Here is a 14,874-nt window from a genome sequence, read left to right as displayed (position 1 = left end):
AATTTTTTTTGCAATTAGCTGTAGTGAGTTCACAGCAGCAAGTGTGAGCTCCAAGATAACACTAACCTTACTATATAAAAAACAATTTTATCTTCTGTCATTTTTCAGTCCCTCATCTGGCATTACTCCACATCCTCCATGTTCAAATTTTACTGGTCAGTTAAATTCACTGCTGGAAATTTATGAGTTCTTCTGGAATTTAGAAGACAGATTCTCAGGTTATATGAGGGATTGTACACATCAACACAAGCATAAATGACAAAAACCTCTTAGCTCTGTGGAATTGTGACCATCCTAATTTTTAAACAGTGAATAGAAACAACTGTTCCTATGTAGATCTGTAGGTGTAACACAGATATTATATCACAGTATTATGCTCAGATGTTTCCTGAAGTTTTGTCTCCTATCCTTTGACTCTGATGTGCATTGCTGTTCTTTCTGTTTGGGGGGTAAGAATCCTTCTGTTCTGAAGAGATGATGAACTTTTCATAATTACTCTTCTCTGTTTGGAGTAAGTCCATGCAGCAGCTGGAGTCTCACACAGCTTGTCCTGTCGGGCTGCCCAGTTCTTTCTCAGAAGAATCTGAGGATGGAGCCCTTCACCTCCAGAAGACTGTGAAAGTTGGAGAGGAAATTGTCATTAATTTCTCCAATGACTCACCTGCACATTTGGAAAAGCTAGGTAAGATTTATGCACACATTGCATGATGCTGAGCTGATTTCATTCTTTTTCCTGCTGCTCCCTGAAGTTTTCCCTCCACTATATCTCTGAGAAACAACTCTAGGAGGCAATTTTAGTCATCCAGGCAGTAATTATTCAGAAATTTCACAGCATTTATGTTCATGTTATGCAATCTTACACAAACACCTGCTAGTACACACTGTTCAGGGTCACTCTGTCATTGTATAAGCTCTCAACTAGAAAAACAAACCCAAATCAACAGCTCCTAGTGGGAATGGTTCCACAGTTTGGTCTGATGCTGATTGCCGTGCAGAGCTGGCACAAAAATAGAACATATCTTCATAGACAAGCAATTCACGTTACATAGTGTCTGGGAACATGTTTTAATCCCTCAAATGTTCATGGACCTCCTCAGACACAAGGACAAATTGTTTTTCCTCAAAAATTCAACAGTTCTTTCAAAAGTTCAATTGAATCGGGGGGGTTTACATAAATTCTAGTTTGGATAGGCTAGCCAAACAGTATATGTATTTAAAATGTGTATCAGTGTTATAGGAAATGGGTTTGGGGTTTGGAGAATGGGTGATTGTTTGTTTTCTTGCTTGGTTTACCACGGTAAACAGGTATTATCAAGAGTTTTGAAAGCACTGTGTATCTTCTGTCTTGACTTCTACTACCAAGTCATGTCCAAGGGCGCATCCTATCATATGCTGCAGTGCAGTGCATCAACGGCCCACCTATTTTTCAGCCATGCCCATCTGAGATCAGTCATGTTTTCTGCTATCACACATCCCTCAAATATAGCACTGCCCCAGCTCAGGCTCTACCTAACTCCCAGCCATGGTGGCTTGACCCTGGCCACCAGCTAAGCACTCATCCAGTTGCTTGTTCATTCCTTCCCACCTCCCAGCAGGGTAGGGGAGAAAATCTGAATACAAAAATGCAGGAAAACTTCTGCCTGGAGATCAAGATAGTTTAATAAGTGAAGGAAAGACAAACAAAAAAAAGTAATACAAAGCAATTACTCACTACCTACCACAAGCAGACCAAAGCCCAGCCAGCCCCCTTGCTACCTTGGAAAGACATCACCCCCCCACCTTCTATACACACTCATTGTTTCTTATTGCTGAGCATGATATTATAAAGCATGAAATATACCTTTGGTCATTTTGGGTCAACAGTCATGGCTATGTGGCTACCCAATCTCTTTTCCACCCATAACCTACTTGCTGGGAGGAACAGAGTGAGAAGGAGAGAAAGCCTTGACACTGTACAAACATTGTTCATCAATAGCCAAACATCAATAGCCAAAACATTGGTGTGTTATCAACACTGTTCTAGTCTGAAACTCAAAAGAGCATCATAGGGGGCTCCTATGTTATCTCCATTCTAGACAGACCCCACCCATACTTGCCCTCCACCTCCGTGATCCAGAAAACATTTGCACAGAGATACTTGAGCTACTGATCTTACCCAGGCATGTGAAACAGCAAAACCACATCAGAATCCCTCTCAACTATACTATAGATCTGAATGAAAATGGTAAATCAAGTACCCTTTACTTTATGGTTTAAGACACCATAATTTCAAGGAAAATGAGTCTATTTCCTGTATGAAAGCTAGTTTGGCTGTTGCTTATTTACCTATTATGAGTAGTCTTTTCTCTTTCATCATTTGATTCCTTCATACTTGTTAGCTCAACATGGTGTAAGTCCGTGAGAACATCCTGATTTCTATCATTACAGTAGTGATTTGAACAGAAGTTTTCATTACTTTAGGAAGAGGAACTTGATCTCCCTACATTCATAGAACCACAAATGAACCACATCTGGACTAAGTACAACTAATCTCTACTCCTTAAACGTATCTAAAGATATTTCTGTGTTGTTCTTGCTGTATTTTCCCAGTCCCTGTTCGAACTTAGTCTGTAATAACTTAAATTACGCAGCTGCTCTCTCCAGTAGAACAGTTTAACTAAAATGAAGTCCAAAATGTTTTTCCAGAAACTTTAATGTATTATTTCTCTCCTAATCAACAGTTGTCATGAAGAGATTTTCCCTTGTCTTGTCTCTAGCCAAGTACATATGTGAAAACTATGCCCATGTTTTCCACTTCTCTGCCCAGTTTTCCCTTCTGTGGTTTCTTCTTCACCAGTTAATTCACTATTTTTCAGAAGTCATGTTTTGTAGACCTGTGATTATTCCCATCCCTTTCTTCACTCCAATCTTTCTTAAATCCCAGTGCCTCAAATAATGCCAGACAGGGTTTTAAGAAGATAAAAATGAGCTGCCCTGCAGGGTCAAACTGGTGGGTTGACCTAGTCCTGTATTCTGAGTCCAGCAGCGATAACAGGAGATGCTATGTAGAGAGAGTACGCAGGCCTGGGCACTTAAACATTAAGAGCAGAACAAATAGATTGTGTTTATTATTGTGCAATGTAGACTTATCCAGCTTAGTGTGAAATTGAGACATCATCCAGTCAACTGACTTAACAGACTAGCTCACAAGTTTGTTTGAAAGTCAGCACACTAGTAAATTAAAAATTGGGAAATATCCTTGACAAACTGAAGTTTTTTCAGTTTCAACTGCATTTAGTCAAATCAGAAATAAAGCAGATTTCTTCCCTGATGTAACTTGATCTCATTGCTTTCAATGTCAGAAGAAATCAGAAAATTTAGTAAGAGTTGAATGAATGTTTATATGACTATCAGATTTAAAAAAAAAAAAAAAAAATCAATGAAATCTGTTTAAATTTTGTATGAAGATCAAATATTTATTCTTCTTTCATTAAAACCAATTAACCGAGAAAGAGATTTCAATCCAGAGACTGAAGGCCTCAGTAGCAAATAATTGTGGTTAAGACAAATAAAATCAAGTTAGAAAAATGTGATGGGTGAATAATTATTGATGTGATAATTGATTTAATTGATAATTGAGTTAATAATCACTCAAGGAAGTATACAAAAATAAAAAAATAATAATAAAAACATTTGAAAGTCTGAAACCTAAAGAAAGCAACATTTGTCTGCTCAAGCAGAATAGTCTTTACAGAAAAAACAGTTAGAAATTGCCTTACTTCAGTTACAGATTTAACACAAGACAGTAAAGGAAAGTTAATCTCTGTGATATACATCATTTTTTAAAATATGTCTCATTGCAAATTTACTTGAATCAATAATATGCATTTTATAAAACTATCTATTCACATATTTATTTACCAGTGTTGTGCTTTCCTTTACAGAAAGAAGCACATGGACAGAAGGATGTACAGACACATGTTTTGGACACTCTTGCTGTTGAAATATGTTCATCCTGCATTCTTGGTCCAAATAGTCACATGGCCAGGGACAGCTGACACTAAGTCAGGGAACTCACAGTGTAGGCAGTACAAATCAACATGAGGTGCAGTTTGTGGTTGACATGAAGATTAAGAAGAGCAACAACCAGAAAACTAAAAATGAGTGTACTGGGAATGTAGTGACACAAGACAGATATAATCCTCAGCTGTGATAGTGCCACCGCACCATCTGGAGTGGCCTGCACCTACCTTAATTTTCGTCTATACAAAGTCATTATCAGAACAAGAATGTGTTTAACAGACAGAATGTCTATGCACATAAGACACAAGCCTGGAAAATCAATTGAGACTGAGAGAGAGAGGAAGAGCATCCAACCTTCAGAGTTTCAGTAGTGACTGTCCACATCCTGAGCTTCTTTCCAGTCCTCAGGACATTATACGGGGACCAGAACTACCAAATATCTGCTACTGTAAATACTGTGATACCTCTTCCCTGATCAACATTCAAAGAGCCTCCTCATTCAAACACATATTTTCTTTATTTAGTTCTGTGTATGAGAGATTTTTTTTCAATTTAATCACAGTTTACTATTACCCTAAGTACTTCAGAGAGTTTATACTGCTAAATTCTTTTTGTTAGCTTGTTTATTCTAATTACTATCTGAATCATAGCATTCTAAGTGATTTATTATTAAAATTGCCTCAAGGTGATCCAAAAAACCAACTTCACATCAATTTTTTTCACTTTGCCTGTTCTAAAACTGGTAAATGGATTTCAGATGATGATGCTCCTGGGAATGAACAAGAAGAAGTACTGGAATGTGGCCACAACAAAGCTATACAAAGACCTAAAGAGATTTTCTTAAAGAGTATGAACTTAAGAAAGAAAGGAATTCTAGTAATTCAGGAGGACCTTTGTGGTGGCAAATACTAAAGCGAAGGTGCCATTATTAAGAGAATTAGCTACAATTTCCCTGCCAGCTTCACAGGAGCAGTTATTTCAAGAGTTTGGATAGAAAGTAGAGGGAAGAAACTCAATTCAGCATGACCAGGCAGATTGTCCTGCTGACACTGTCTTCTGCTAGGAATATTATTAACATTTTTTTTTTTTTAATGACAATCATGTTGTTTTCTTGCTCCCATCTGCTTTTTCAGACTATCCTAAAACTGCACATCCCTCTTTTGTCTATCTGTTCTTTTCTTCTGTCTCTTTTTCATTCTGCATTTCATTTCATGCATTTCCATGTAATGTTTTCACTGACTCATTCCCCTGCCCTGTGCTCATTTTAGTTGAGCCAGTCACACCAAAATACCACCCTAAAATATTGCAGACACCACAGAACATCCCATCTCCCGACTCCCTCCCATCAGATTTCTGCTGGCCAGAAGAGTCCAGACTTCCCTCCACATGAACAAGGGTGTTTTAAAGTCCACGTTAAAACAATCAATCTAGAAACTTGGTTTATTTAACAAGACCTTTCTATCAACTAAAGGACATATTTTCAACCTCTTCCAAACACTTCTGTTGTTAAAATAGAGAGGTAAAGTAGGCAGCCTCTACCTGCTTCTGTTCTCAGCTACGATGAGGCCACCAATTCCCTCTTTGCACTTAACAGCTAATCCAAAAAGCCAATTCTTCACACTCAGTTGGAGCTGGCATAGCTGTACAGGAGACTGTTTTTTCTGCAAGTTTTATGTTATATCCACGTTAGATTCCCTCACATTTTCTTAAATGTATTCATCCCCACTGTCTTCTGTGGCACTGTCTTCATAGATGATGCTTAAGTACCTGCTTCTGTCTTTCCGTGTTTTTTTTTGTTTGTTTGTTTGTTTGTTTGTTTGTTTGTTTTTAAACCCCAGGCTATTTCTCTACCTCTCCAGAAACTCTCTGTGATACACACTATTATGTTGCTTACCAGATGGGCCTGAACATGAAGTCTGCAACTTCCTATTCACTAGAGTTTTGGTTCAGTTCTTTGTTGTATACAATGCGATGATAGTAAATCTACAATTTAACTGTGTAATGAGTTTCAGGAGCAGGGGATCTATAAAAGGTTATAAAAATGATGGAACAGGTAGGTTTCCCCAGCAATCCAAATGAGAACTCATCACTGCCTTTAGCTTAAGCCCTTGGACAAAAAATGACTCCAAATGCTGAGCAAGTACTTTGTTCACATGTTGCAGAAGCTACATGCACTATCCATCCACTGGTGATTCCCAAAGATCTCTGGGTGGGTGATTTTCAAGAGTCATTTCTAAGCAGACAACAACTGAGGCATTTTAAAGAGACTTATTTTCATAAGGCACTTTCAGCAAATCTGAAAACAAACAAACAAACAAACAAAAAAACAGCCTCTTAAGCTGTTCATGTAAAATTTTGAATCACAGAATTGTAGGGGTTGGAAGGGACCTCAAGAGATCATCGGGCCCAACCCCCCTGCCAAAGCAGGTTCTCTAGAGCAGGTTGCCCAGGCAGGCATCCAGACGGGCCTTAAATATCTCCAGAAAAGGAGACTCAACAACCTCCCTGGGCAGCCTGTTCTAGTGCTCCGTCACCATCATCACCATCACCGTGAAGAAGTACTTTCGCATGTTGGTGCGGAACTTCCTGTGATCTATTTTGTGGACATTGCCCCTTGTCCTGTCCCCACAAACCACTCAAAAGAGGTTGGCCAAATCCTGTTGTCTCCCACACTTAAGATATTTATAAACATTGATAAGATCCACTCCGCAGTCCTCTCTTCTCAAGGCTGAACAGACCCAGGTCTTTCAGCCTTTCCTCATAGGGAAAATGCTCCAGGCCCCGTATCATCTTCGTGGCCCTCCACTGGACTCTTTCCAGGAGATCCCTGTCTTTTTTGTACTGGGGAGCCCAGAAATGGACGCAATACTCCAGGTGAGACCTGAGCAGGGCAGAATAGAAGAGAGGTCCCTTGACTTGCTAGCCATGCTCCTTTTTATGCACGCGAGGATCCCATTGGCCTTCTTGGCCACCAGGGCACACTGGTGGCTCATGGCCAACCCGTTGTCCACCAGGACCCCCAGGTCCTTCTCCGCAGAGCTCCTCTCCAGCAGGTCATCCCCCAGCCTGTACTGATATATGCATTTGTTCCTTCCCAGGTGCAGGACTCTACACTTGCTCTTGTTAAACCTCATTTGGTTTCTTCCTGCCCATCTCTCCAGCCTTTCCAGGTCTCGCTGAATGGCAGCACAGCCTTCTGGTGTGTCGCCCACTCCTCCCAGCTTTGTGTCATCGGCGTACTTGCTGAAGGTGGACACTATTCCCTCATCTAGGTCGTCGATGAAGATGTTGAACAAGCCCAGACCCAGCACCAACCCCTGGGGAACACCGCTAGTCGCAGATTGAAAGATCTCTGAAATCCTTAACCATAAGATTAAGCACAAAGAAAGATGGCTTTCACTTTATTCACTTCCCAGGCTGACGGTGATGAGGATTCTGGGAGCTCATCAGCTCTTATCACCCTGCAGTCAAAGATTCTCCGTGATTGTAGGCACATCAACCAAAGGATTAGGAATAAACTAATTCTAGATACAATGGATGCTACAGAAGTGCTAGGAAACCTGGGGAATACATGCATCAGGCTTTGAGGGAGAGGAAAGGTACAATGTAATAAATGTTCGTTGTTTTCTAAGAGATGTCCAGGTGACAAACCATTGCAGAATCCCATCAGATTTCTACAAGGAAAGGATATAAGTCTAATATTGAACATACTTTCAGGTCTGTATGGTGCAAAAGGAAAAAAATATATAAATGTTGCTCAAATCTAACCATCACAGCAGTAAAAAGGAATGAAATATTTAGCTTGTTTGCTCTTCTGCTTCATTTTTCCTGCAACTATGTTAACTTAATGTTCCTTCCACAGAGAAATGTTTCTCTTCCACAGAGAAAGCAATGTTTTACCAAAATCAGAAACTATAAGATTCTATCTGAAGGAACTGTAAGGGAATTCCTCTACAGGACTGAACGTTATCTTTCCTGTTCTTCACAACAATGGGTTTGTGCCCCATCCGGTAAGACTAAATAGTAAAGCAATGTGAAAATAGTACTAACTGCTTCAGGACACTTCAAACCATATTTTATTCACAGCAGTCATCAGTCTGGAAGAACTAAGTGGAAACATTTGGCAAATAATATGGTCTTCAGAAAAAAAAATAAAAAAAGTAATAATAATAATAGCTGACAATTGCTGCCCAATGATTTAGGGTCTAAAATATTCATTCTCTTCTCCAGCAGTCACCAATCAAAATGACTCAACATTTGTGCATTTATGAAGACTGTCTTTCCAAACAATTGATTCCAGTCAGTGTTTCTCATTGGTCCATTATTATGAACTTCATGACACTGCTGTAGACCAAGTTTTCAATAACGTGTTTTGACAAAACATGAAGAAAATAAAGTTTGATGTGAGGTTCAAGAAAAGTGGAATTTATATTTAGGACAACCTTAGGGAAACAGAAGATCTCAGTGAAGGCTACAGCTCTGATGATGACCTGGGCTGACTTGGCCTTCCTTCCTTTCTAGGCCATGTTGATGTGAAATGCAGAGACAGCCCTGAAGTCTACTGAAGAACCACCCAGCAAGATCCTGTACATGCTCAAATTTCTTGTGTGGCAGCCTGTTCTGCAAATGAGACAGGAGACAGATTGGAAAAGGCACTTCATTTAGCACCTCGTTAACCAAAACCAAGGTCTCCCACTCTCATTACCACTTTCAATATTGTCACATTTAGCTGGTTGAGATTCTTAATTACTGGCTTGGGTTGTTTAGTATAATGGGTCAGGAAAAGTAGAAGTATTTGGGAATAAAAATACTTTGTGCCAGTTGGTATTCCATTGAGAGACCAAGTAGAATGTTAAAGCAAATTTTTCTCAACTTTAAAGGTACATTCTCAAATACAAAAGGATAAATGAAATGACAAATATGGAAAGTTTTAATACATATAAGAAAGGAGGAAAGTAAATGTTCCCCATGCCTCAGCAGCAGATGTGACTGCTGATTGCTTGTCTTAGCTGCTTTTTTATTAGTTCTTGTGGAATATAAAATATAAATAATCATATATTCTTTATAGCTGAGAGCTGGCAGACTGACCTAACAGAGAAAGTTTGGGAACAATTAAGAACTCATTTAATGGAAGTTGGAATTGTCTTAATTTTTTTTCCATGGTAGAATTATTGCAAGAGGTCAGTGTAAATGCATAATCAATGAAGGAAATAAATTAGTTCGAAAGATTTTTTTATTGTTATTTAATTTATTTCTGAAGGTTTGGTAACTGTGATTTAGTTGAAGTTTCTTCAGGAGAAAGTAGCTAAATAAGCTTGTGGGCTACATAAGTTTCTGACTTAATCTGTTCTGGCTAAACAAGACCATGTGCTATACACACACACAAGGAAGATACACTGAAGAAGATACACACATCTGTACTGTGCCTTTGGATTATCTTCTCCTGCTCTAGATGAAGAATAACTTCTGACCTGATCCTATTCAGAACAGGGGGTGAACAGCTCCTTCTGATATTTCCGTCTATTGCTTATGCCCCCATAATGAATATGAGTACAGTTTTCTAAGCAACATCCATGTGGAAACAAGGCCACTTGGCTATAAAGATTAATTATGCAGTAATGCAGTCCCAGGAACTTTCATGTAAATCAGTCACTAGAGTGAGCCAATCAAGCCTGTGAATCAAATAGAAACATAAATACAAAGTTAATCATTTCACTTCCAGCAAGGCACTTCTGGAATCTAAACACCTCCTGCAAAGTGTACCTGGCATATTCCAATATTCCAGTGGAGCAAACTGAAACATCATTTAAAGAAGAACTTGAAATACAATGAAATACAACCAAAAAAAAAAATCTGCTTATAGAGTGGTAGGAATTAAATGGTTATAACACTTTCAGCAGATTATGTGTTTTGAATGAAATATATTGCCTTGTTCCTTGAAGAGTCTATGCTTATGCATGGTTGCCAGACAAATCAGATTTCACTGTTCCCTGGGAACTTTTTACATTTACTAAACAAACAAACAAACAAATAAATAAATAAAATAACAATTTTCAATCAAATTATTTATTTTGTTTTGTGATTAGAAAGGCATTTTAGAGGAAAGAAATCAGAACCCAAACTGTAGTGAGTAAAATGGCAATTTGATATTTTCAACAATACCATCACTGCCCACCACCCAAAACAAAAGAAAACAAAGTTACTTTCTCAATAAACATGCACATACACACATATAAACAAACAAACAAACAAAAAAAGTGAGAAAGAACTCTAACTGCCTTAGTAAATATAAATCTCTTTCATTCCTTTATCTGCAGTCTCTCAGTGAGTTTTCAGGACAGGCACTGAGTGATACTAACCAACAAGAAAGGACTAACACATTGTTAACACAAACCAAAATCTTACATGGACATAAAAACACAGTGGGAACATTTGTCCATAACACACAGGTGTCCTGACTTGAAAGTGTTATGGCTACTTAAAGTACATTCTCCAGGGATAAATGGCATACTTTTATTCCATCAAGGCAGAAAAGGTTTTAAATAATACAATTGAACATACATTATCAAATACAAGCCTGTTGGGACAATAGAGATGGTAAAATGCTGTTTTCTTTCATATTGCCAAAGTGGGTTGAACCAATACTGTTCCAGCTTTATAAGCATGGCATACTCTCACGGGCATGCACACAGAAGACTTTCAGAAGGAAGCCATTTGTTAATTTACATCAACCCTAAAGAAACAGAAAATTGAAAAATTCCTTGGAAACAGACCTTAAAATGCATCTGCTTCATCAGCTTTGACTAAAGACACTTGTGTCAGTTCCAGTCCTTGTCTATACTTAAAATAATTAAATAATAATAATAATATATTGTAGGTTCCCTTTTAGTCTAGTTATGACCACTATCCACCTCTCCCTTGCCTCTGAATTATGAACGCACAACTAGTACTGGGTGCGCAACTGCTACCAAGCTTTCTCACCATTCCTAACTCAGGGAGTGGGAGTACTGCAAGATGCTGAGTTGCAGTTTAGGTCAATCATAAACTTGTCTTTCCTTAACAGCAGACAAATTTAGTGAAAGATAGGCACAGCAGAGCTCATGATGAAATACTTCAGTCACATATCACTAGAGATAAAAATGATCTGCTCAGGCTTTGCTTCTGTCAGACTGCAATGAAAATTCATTTGTTTGTCAAAGTCCTGATCTGCAAGCAACCACAGAAATCACATAAATTCTCCAGGAAACATCAGAAGAATCTTGATCTTAAAAAACAAACAGTGAAAACCTTACAATGATTGCGAAGACTGGCTGCTTTGGGGTCTTTCGCATTTAAATTGTGTACTCAATTCCCAGCTACCATGGTGACAAATGCATTATAAATGCATAAAATGACAGATTTGATCTTGACAGATCAGCTTGATGAGATAAACACATAGAGTGATTTAATAGCGTGCAGCAAAGCAGATACTTTTCCTTTGAACCTGGAGTTTAAAAAAGATATGGTAAGTATCTTCTTATCCAAGAAAATTAACTTGCTTTCTCAGAGACAAAGCAAGTATCTGAAGATACCGAAAGACTCCTTTTGGTTATTTTGCCTGGTTTCTAATTCAGGAGGAGGAAGCAATAAACAGAGTTTTGCCTAACATGTAACAAAAGTATTCAACCTAGTATTAATGGAAATGAAAATTTTTTTTGCTTTATTTTGGTTTCAAAGATAAAATGAATGGCAATACTAAGAAGAAGAGAAATACCTTCTATTTTCTACAACTGCTGATGAGTTACTCTTCTAGCTTAGTCAAATGATTCAAGCCAATATAATTCCTTGTCAGCTTTAATTTGTTTTTCAGAAAGTGAGAGGCAAAACTTGATGTCTGAGTAAACATGTATGTTTTCCTTACAGATAATCCTCAATTTTGTCTGACAGAGCACAGCTGAAATCACTCACTTTTCTTTAGAAGTCTACTTATAACAGCTATTATATTGCAGAGTTGGAGCAAGAAGGGTTTTAAATCTAGGAGGAAAAAAAAAAAAAGACTTTATTTCTTTTTACATAGCATATTTTGCATCTCCCTTTCCTCTGGCTATACTCTTATAGTATGGCATTTCCTCTGTGGCATCATATGATGTGGCAAAACATCCATCTGGTCTGAAGGAAAGAAATCTCACAATTAGCTTGTGTTTTAAGAGAAGTTCTAGAGATAGTTTAGGAGCCACAGTCTTTTTAGGCATTCAGCCTTTCCTGAAGGGCCTAGGCAGCTGGTTTTCAGAGTCCATATTTAAAGCAAGTGCCCTTCAAGTTCTGCTGCCAGGGAATGATTTTACTGATCAAATGCCCAGAGTCTGTGACGTGGTGGAAACAAAAAGGTGAAGGCACTTTCATTTTTTTAATATCAGAACTACCATCCCAGGTAATCTTATTTTTGTTCCAATTTCCTTTTTGTAGGATGTCAAATGTTTTCATTTCTTTCACATGGAATGTACAGGAAGTTTTGTACTTCTACAAGGAATTTTGAAATGCATTTTGGATATATATATATATGTATATTCATCTCAGAGTGAGGAAAATGAACAGGGTCATTTTTACAGAGTAAAAACAAGCAAAAAAATTAATACCCTCACTCTTGATGTACATGTGAGTTTGTAAGGCAGTGAGTGTCTCACAGGAGAAGCAGGACTAAATTTGTGATATCGAAGATGAGAACAGCTTTTGATGGCACCATGACTACCTAGCTCCAGTACTTAAAGTCAGGACATGAGTAGTGTTCTTTCTTAATCTTCCTAAAGGTGATGTCCTGACACCTTTATTTGTATTGAATCATCTTATTCCAAATGTTGAACAAGTCAGTTAACAAACAAATTCTGGCAAATGTTGAGAATACAACTAGGTCCATAGATTACAATCTGAAACTCAGTCGTGATTTAGTATGCTAGCATGACTTCTCACATTCATGTGGTTGCTCAGCTGCTCTCCATGGTATACTGGTACCTTCACTGGCAGCTTCCAATGCAGCGTTTTCAAGTAAGACACCTGCCACCTGCACCTACATTTAGTTTTTGAAATAGTGTTGTTCTGTTCTAGTGGCACTTAAGAAAGTCAAGTTATTCCAGATTATGCCACGTTTGTAGGCTGCTTGTCTGCTTCTCTGCTCAAGCAATCTCTTATCAGCAGGGAAGACTCCACACAGTGAAGTTTCTAGGAACAAAGTGCCACTTTTGTTTACAGCACTTTCCCTCTATGAAGAGCACTTAAAAGACAAGAAAAGCAGCTAAGGACACAGATAGTGGAAGAAAAAATATAGGAAGAAGAGCTTTCAGGTTTTCCACCCATTGAGGACCTTTCCTTCACTTTGCTTCTGTTGATGATCCCTGGAAGGAGGGAATGAGAATGGATGAGTTATTCAGTCCTAACACCATCCAGCCACTGAAGTCTTTCTTAAACTATCTCTCCTCAAGGGATACCAAAGCCATGCTTGCTGCAAATTCTTTCTAACTGGCAAGTTAAGAGTATCTAGTGGAGAGAAAGAACAAATTTATTAGAGATGAGAATTTACTGATAAGAGTAAAATTGCCAGGAATTAATTTTTTAAAGACGTAATAAACAACTACAAAGACATCTGAATTTTGTCCTCTCTTGTCTGTTTAACTAAGTCTCTACAAGTATCTGAATGTTTAATTCTATTGAGAGCCAGGAGCTATTTAATATGTACAAGAAATTATAAGTAGAGTACATTTAGGGAAAGGAAATTTAAAGCTGATTATCACAATGATAGTAATATCTATTGGTCTGTGGAATAGCATGGTGTGGGAAGGTATAAATTAAAAAAAAAAAAAAGCTGCAATGAAAATGCAACAAATGTAACACAGTGTGATAATTAGGAGTCTTACAATGCTTCTTTGTATTGTTTAGGCTGTTTTGGGGTGAGGAAAAAAAAAAATCTCTAGGCTCCAACACTGGATTCTACTCATGCAGCCTCTTTTCAGGTCTATGAGGCTCGATGTTTTTATTCTTTAAAAAGTATTTAAGAAAAAAAAATGTATTGTTGGAGTAACACATATAAAGAAGGGCAGCAGAGCCACTTCATTAAAAACAAAAATAATAATAATAATAATAATAATAATAAAAATAAAAAAAACTAAACTAAAACAGACAAAAACCTCTCAACAAATATTTCTCTTTATCACCAGTTTCTTTTCAGCCCACTCAGTACCAGTAACTACTTTCACGTTCAGGTGGTGTTGATGATGCCAGCCCTCCTGAGAGACAATATTTCTCATTCAAGTGGCCAAGAAGACCCTGCATGTAGGTAAGGAGATGTAAAGTCAGCCTTGTCCTGCTAGATGTGTGCGTCTGGGACATGAACCAATCTGACAGTTTACTGCACATGGCTGAACCTATGAATGAAGTAATGAATTGAAATGAACATGGAAACATCTCATGCAATGTGGTAGGGCCTGAGCAGGTAATAAGGGGAATCTTCTATAGTTTTGCACCCTCAATACTCATGCCATCATCCTGCTGTCTTGCTTAGCTTTGGTCTGATGAACAGGCCTAGCAAAAATGAAAATAGAGCAAAACTACTCTGAGAGAGCTCAAGACAGGTGTTCTACTTGAAGACACAATCTAATACCACAGGCTCATTTCAGAAAGGCTGACAAGCAGTACTGAGACAGTCACCATTAAAACACCAGCTACACTCAGATGAAAGATGAAAAAATCAATATATGTCATTATCAAATCTGTAATTTTGATCTCCCCCCAACCTGTTCAAGTTCACTGCATTGCTACATAGTTATTTAAAATATCACTCATTACTCTTTCATTTACCCCAAATGACTTGTGTTTCCATTTTGAAGACTAGTTAGAAATGTG

The sequence above is a fragment of the Anser brachyrhynchus genome (assembly GCF_964034855.1).
Source record: "Anser brachyrhynchus genome assembly, chromosome: Z".
Taxonomy (NCBI): Eukaryota; Metazoa; Chordata; class Aves; order Anseriformes; family Anatidae; genus Anser; species Anser brachyrhynchus.
The sequence above is the reverse complement of the archived record's forward strand: the minus strand, read 5'-3'. Positions refer to the sequence as shown.